We start from the raw sequence: 6154 nt of genomic DNA, 5'->3' as shown, positions 1-6154 counted from the left end.
TGTGGAAGTCTGTTTAATGTGAAAACAAGGTGATATCTAATTAGCACACAGGTAAGGAATTAAGAAAATCTTTATTTAAGGGTGAAGATGTTTCGCACAAAATCGTTGCCCCAATGCATCATTGAAATTCAAGCTGGAAAGATGATTTTAATATATCACTTGTACATTTTGTATTGCCCTTCTGGTGACAATGTAGTTTGTTTTTGTCAATTACCATTTTAATAATAGGGTAAAGAAAATTAAGTGGATTTTTGAAAGAAAACAATACTGTCAATATACTATTAAAACAAATTAAAATGGTAAAAGTTATTGTACTTTAAGTAAAAATAAAAGCTAAAATATCAATCCCAGTTTTGGATTACTTTAATGAACAACAAAAAAATGCATATAGCAAAGGATAGTTTCAATCTGCCTACCTCTGGGTTATGGACCCAGCATGCTTCCATTGCAGTACTCTGCTGCACATGTAAGTGCAAGAGATCCTGAAGCACTCACTCATCATGCGAAAGTACCAATGTGTTTCTTCATTGGTTGCTGGAAGAAACATCTTACAAACACTCTCCAGATTATTGACTTTTTAAAGTTTTTCTAGGAAACGTTCTAGATGAATGCTTATTAGTCTTCGTCAGTATATACTTTTTGCAAAGTGTCTCTGTGGCGCAATCGGTTAGTGTGTTCAGCTAACCCTTGTGCACTATCCTGACTTCTCCTCCTGTCTGCTTACTTTGTGCCTTCCAATGCACAATGCAAACTACAGGTAGTGCTGCAGGGCCCACACCCTTTTACTTGCCTTACGGAGCAGCTCTGGAGCTGTTTCAGTGCCAAGCTGCTGTAAGAAATAAGCTTGAATGCTTCAGAGGCTGGGGCATTGTCAACATGAGCCCCACACCAAAGGAGGGTGGAGGTGTTTAATGCGAACTAGGGGTCATCCAAGCGCCGCAAAAGGCCGCCATACCCTGCACGCCCCTTTTCTCTTTTCATATGCAGATGAGGATTGAAGCCAACTTTGACCCACTGCTTGGATGACATCACCATATGCAAATCCATCTGCTGCAGGCCTTCCCCCCGGAATGCTTGCACTAGTTGTTGCATTTGGTTTGTTGTTTGGGGGTGCTTCAGTATTAGGCAGCCTTCTGCCCTCCCATGTTCATCTGAAAATATGTGTTCTCCCTGCAGTTGTTGTCCCAAGATGAGAGTTCCCTTGTGCTGCCTCAGTTGAATCTCCTTTACTTGACAGAGATGTGCCTGAGCAGCGGCCCTCCCCAGCCCTATCCCAAATCATACTTATTTTGCATAGGAGATACCATGGTCATGAAGATTGTTCTCCCAGGGTGAGGTTCATTCATTGCATTTTGGGTATGCTGATCCCTGTGATTTCCCCAAATGTGGGTAACTCGACTGCATTATTTGTGGTAGTGGGGGACTGTGTTTGTGTTTTCCTCTGGTCAGCTCTGGTAAAAGTCAGATTTCTTTGTTTCAGATCTTCCTCTAGCCTTGTTCTTCTTTCGAGAGTTCCCTTGTGCTTCCTCAGTTGGATCTCCTTCAGTTGACAGGGCGGTGCCCGAGCAGCGACCCTCCCCAGCTCAAGCCCAACTCCTACTTACCTGCCAGGTGAGATACTATGATCATGAAGGTGCTTCTTCCAGGGCAAGGCTTACCCATTGCACTCTGGGTGTGCTGCCCCTGCGATTTCCCCAAATGTGGGAAACTTGACTGCATAATTTGTGTTTCCCCTGGTCGGCTCTCGTATAATTCAGATCTCTTTGTCTCAGGTCTCTCTCCAGCCTAGTTTGCTGTCTGTTTCCACTTCTTTTTTCTTGAGCCCCTCCCTTTTATACCCTTGTGCACTATCCTGACTTCTCCTCCTGTCTGCTTACTTTGTGCCTTCCAATGCACAATGCAAACTACACACCCTTTTACTTGCCTTACAGAGCAGCTCTGGAGCTGTTACAGTGCCAAGCTGCTGTAAGAAATCAGCTTGAATGCTTCAGGGGCTGGGGCATTGTCAACATGAGCCCCACACCGAAGGAGGGTGGGGGTGTTTAATGCGAACTAAGGGTCATCCAAGCGCCGCAAAAGGCCGCCATGCCCTGCATGCCCCTTTTCTCTTTTCATATGCAGATGAGGGTTCCAGCCAACTTTGGCCCACTGCTTGGATGACATCACCGTATGCAAATCCGTCTTCTGCAGAACTTCCCCCAGGAATGCTTGTACTAGTTGTTGCATTTGGTTTGTTGTTTGGGGGTGCTTCAGTATTAGGCAGCCTTCTGCCCTCCCATGTTCATCTGAAAATATGTGTTCTCCCTGCAGTTGTTGTCCCCAGATGAGAGTTCCCTTGTGCTGCCTCAGTTGAATCTCCTATACTTGACAGAGATGTGCCTGAGCAGCGGCCCTCCCCAGCCCTATCCCAAATCATACTTATTTTGCATAGGCGATACCATGGTCATGAAGATTGTTCTCCCAGGGTGAGGTTCATTCATTGCATTCTGGGTATGCTGACCCCTGTGATTTCCAAAATGTGGGAAACTTGACTGCATTATTTGTGGTAGTGGGGGACTGTGTTTGTGCTTTCCTCTGGTCAGCTCTGGTAAAAGTCAGATTTCTTTGTCTCAGATCTTCCTCTAGCCTTGTTCTTCTTTCGAGAGTTCCCTTGTGCTGCCTCAGTTGGATCTCCTTCACTTGACAGGGGGTGCCCGAGCAGCAATCCTCCACAGCTCTGGCCCAACTCCTACTTACCTGCCAGGTGAGATACTATGATCTTCACTGTTAGGGCAATCAGGATGTGGAATTCCCTGCCAGGGAAGGTGGTAATGGCGGACTCTGTAATTGGATTTAAAAAAGGAATGGATACATTTCTGAATGAAAAAGCTATCCAAGTTTATAATACTTAAAATATCAACATGGTTAATCCGGGGGTAACATGAGTTGTAGTAGCTAACTAGTCATAATACATTATTAAGCAAGTATGTAGAATCATCACAACTTAAAACAGGTTGAACACGATGGGCAATTTGCCTCTATTCAACCTCAAAAACTATGTTACTATATGTTACTATATTACTATGTTACTGTAGTATACAGAACACCACAATGCAATGAGCAGTGATAGTGAGCACTGATGAGGATACTAGAACTGACACTGAGCAGCAAGATGCAGCACTGGACTATTAGTAATGTACTGTAGTATGCTGAGCACAACAATGCAGCACAAGACAATGAGCAGTGATACTGAGCACTGATGAGGATACTACTGAGAACTGACACTGAGCAGGAGAGACACACTACTAGTATTACTGAGCAGCAATAAGTATCCACTGATACTGAGCACTGATATTGAGATTTCCACTGAGAGAACATAGCCACGTCCTCTCCGCTCTCTCTTCAATGCACGAGTAAAAATGGCGGCAACGCGCAGCTCTTTATATGGAATCCGAATCTCGCGAGAATCCGACAGCGGGATGATGACATTTTCCCTTGTTCATAGAATTTGGGAGTCATTTTGATCCCAAAGTATTATTAACCTCAATAACCATAATTTCCACTCATTTTCAGTCTATTCTTAACACCTTACACCTCACAATATTATTTTTAGTCCTAAAATTTGCACCGAGGTCGCTGGATGACTAAGCTCAGCGACCCAAGTGGCCGACACAAACACCTGGCCCATCTAGGAGTGGCACTGCAGTGTCACGCAGGATAGCCCTTCCAAAAAACACTCCCCAAACAGCACATGACGCAAAGAAAAAAAGAGGCGCAATGAGGTAGCTGTGTGACTAAGCTCAGCGACCCAAGTGGCCGACACAAACACCTGGCCCATCTAGGAGTGGCACTGCAGTGTCACGCAGGATGGCCCTTCCAAAAAACACTCCCCAAACAGCACATGACGCAAAGAAAAAAAGAGGCGCAATGAGGTAGCTGTGTGACTAAGCTCAGCGACCCAAGTGGCCGACACAAACACCTGGCCCATCTAGGAGTGGCACTGCAGTGTCACGCAGGATGGCCCTTCCAAAAACACTCCCCAAACAGCACATGACGCAAAGAAAAAAAGAGGCGCAATGAGGTAGCTGTGTGACTAAGCTCAGCGACCCAAGTGGCCGACACAAACACCTGGCCCATCTAGGAGTGGCACTGCAGTGTCACGCAGGATGGCCCTTCCAAAAAACACTCCCCAAACAGCACATGACGCAAAGAAAAAAAGAGGCGCAATGAGGTAGCTGTGTGACTAAGCTCAGCGACCCAAGTGGCCGACACAAACACCTGGCCCATCTAGGAGTGTCACTGCAGTGTCACGCAGGATGGCCCTTCCAAAAAACACTCCCCAAACAGCACATGACGCAAAGAAAAAAAGAGGCGCAATGAGGTAGCTGTGTGACTAAGCTCAGCGACCCAAGTGGCCGACACAAACACCTGGCCCATCTAGGAGTGGCACTGCAGTGTCACGCAGGATGGCCCTTCCAAAAAACACTCCCCAAACAGCACATGACGCAAAGAAAAATGAAAGAAAAAAGAGGTGCAAGATGGAATTGTCCTTGGGCACTCCCACCCACCCTTATGTTGTATAAACAGGACATGCACACTTTAACCAACCCATCATTTCAGTGACAGGGTCTGCCACACGACTGTGACTGAAATGACGGGTTGGTTTGGACCCCCACCAAAAAAGAAGCAATTAATCTCTCCTTGCACAAACTGGCTCTACAGAGGCAAGATGTCCACCTCATCATCATCCTCCGATTCATCACCGTGTACATCCCCCTCCTCACAGATTATCAATTCGTCCCCACTGGAATCTACCATCTCAGCTCCCTGTGTACTTTGTGGAGGCAATTGCTGCTGGTCAATGTCTCCACGGAGCAATTGATTATAATTCATTTTAATGAACATCATCTTCTCCACATTTTCTGGAAGTAACCTCGTACGCCGATTGCTGACAAGGTGAGCGGCGGCACTAAACACTCTTTCGGAGTACTACTTGTGGGAGGGCAACTTAGGTAGAATAAAGCCAGTTTGTGCAAGGGCCTCCAAATTGCCTCTTTTTCCTGCCAGTATACGTACGGACTGTCTGACGTGCCTACTTGGATGCGGTCACTCATATAATCCTCCACCATTCTTTCAATGGTGAGAGAATCATATGCAGTGACAGTAGACGTCATGTCCGTAATCGTTGGCAGGTCCTTCAGTCCGGACCAGATGTCAGCATCAGCAGTCGCACCAGACTGCCCTGCATCACCGCCAGCGGGTGGGCTCGGAATTCTGAGCCTTTTCCTCGCACCCCCAATTGCGGGAGAATGTGAAGGAGGAGCTGTTGACCGATCAAGTTCCACTTGACTTGATAATTTTCTCACCAGCAGGTCTTTGAACCCCTGCAGACTTGTGTCTGCCGGAAAGAGAGATACAACGTAGGTTTTAAATCTAGGATCGAGCACGGTGGCCAAAATGTAGTGCTCTGATTTCAACAGATTGACCACCCGTGAATCCTGGTTAAGCGAATGAAGGGCTCCATCCACAAGTCCCACATGCCTAGCGGAATCGCTCTGTCTTAGCTCCTCCTTCAATGTCTCCAGCTTCTTCTGCAAAAGCCTGATGACGGGAATGACCTGACTCAGGCTGGCAGTGTCTGAACTGACTTCACGTGTGGCAAGTTCAAAAGGTTGCAGAACCTTGCACAACGTTGAAATCATTCTCCACTGCGCTTGAGACAGGTGCATTCCACCTCCTATATCGTGGTCAGATGTATAGGCTTGAATGGCCTTTTGCTGCTCCTCCATCCTCTGAAGCATATAGAGGGTTGAATTCCACCTCGTTACCACTTCTTGCTTCAGATGATGGCAGGGCAGGTTCAGGCGTTTTTGGTGTTGCTCCAGTCTTCTGTACGTGGTGCCTGTACGCCGAAAGTGTCCCGCAATTCTTCTGGCCACCGACAGCATCTCTTGCACACCCCTGTCGTTTTTTAAATAATTCTGCACCACCAAATTCAAGGTATGTGCAAAACATGGGACGTGCTGGAATTTGCCCAGATATAATGCACGCACAATATTGCTGGCGTTGTCCGATGCCACAAATCCACAGGAGAGTCCAATTGGGGTAAGCCATTCTGCGATGATCTTCCTCAGTTGCCGTAAGAGGTTTTCAGCTGTGTGCGTATTCTGGAAAG

The 6154-nt window shown here is 46.7% G+C and overlaps 3 non-coding genes across 3 annotated transcripts; all 3 read left to right on the top strand.

Moving 5' to 3' along the window:
• Positions 1-1280: 1280 nt before the first annotated feature.
• LOC135022983 (U1 spliceosomal RNA) lies at positions 1281-1444 on the top strand. The gene has a single exon (XR_010219993.1). It is a non-coding gene; the product is annotated as a U1 spliceosomal RNA (small nuclear RNA).
• Positions 1445-1596: 152 nt separating this feature from the next.
• Positions 1597-1759, top strand: LOC135022885 (U1 spliceosomal RNA). Its single transcript, XR_010219903.1, has one exon. It is a non-coding gene; the product is annotated as a U1 spliceosomal RNA (small nuclear RNA).
• Positions 1760-2414: 655 nt separating this feature from the next.
• LOC135022815 (U1 spliceosomal RNA) lies at positions 2415-2577 on the top strand. The gene has a single exon (XR_010219837.1). It is a non-coding gene; the product is annotated as a U1 spliceosomal RNA (small nuclear RNA).
• Positions 2578-6154: the final 3577 nt, after the last annotated feature.

The sequence above is a fragment of the Pseudophryne corroboree genome, unplaced genomic scaffold (genome assembly GCF_028390025.1).
Source record: "Pseudophryne corroboree isolate aPseCor3 unplaced genomic scaffold, aPseCor3.hap2 scaffold_394, whole genome shotgun sequence".
NCBI classification, from domain to species: Eukaryota; Metazoa; Chordata; class Amphibia; order Anura; family Myobatrachidae; genus Pseudophryne; species Pseudophryne corroboree.
Note: the sequence above shows the minus strand (reverse complement) of the source record. Positions and strands in the feature narration are given on the sequence as shown.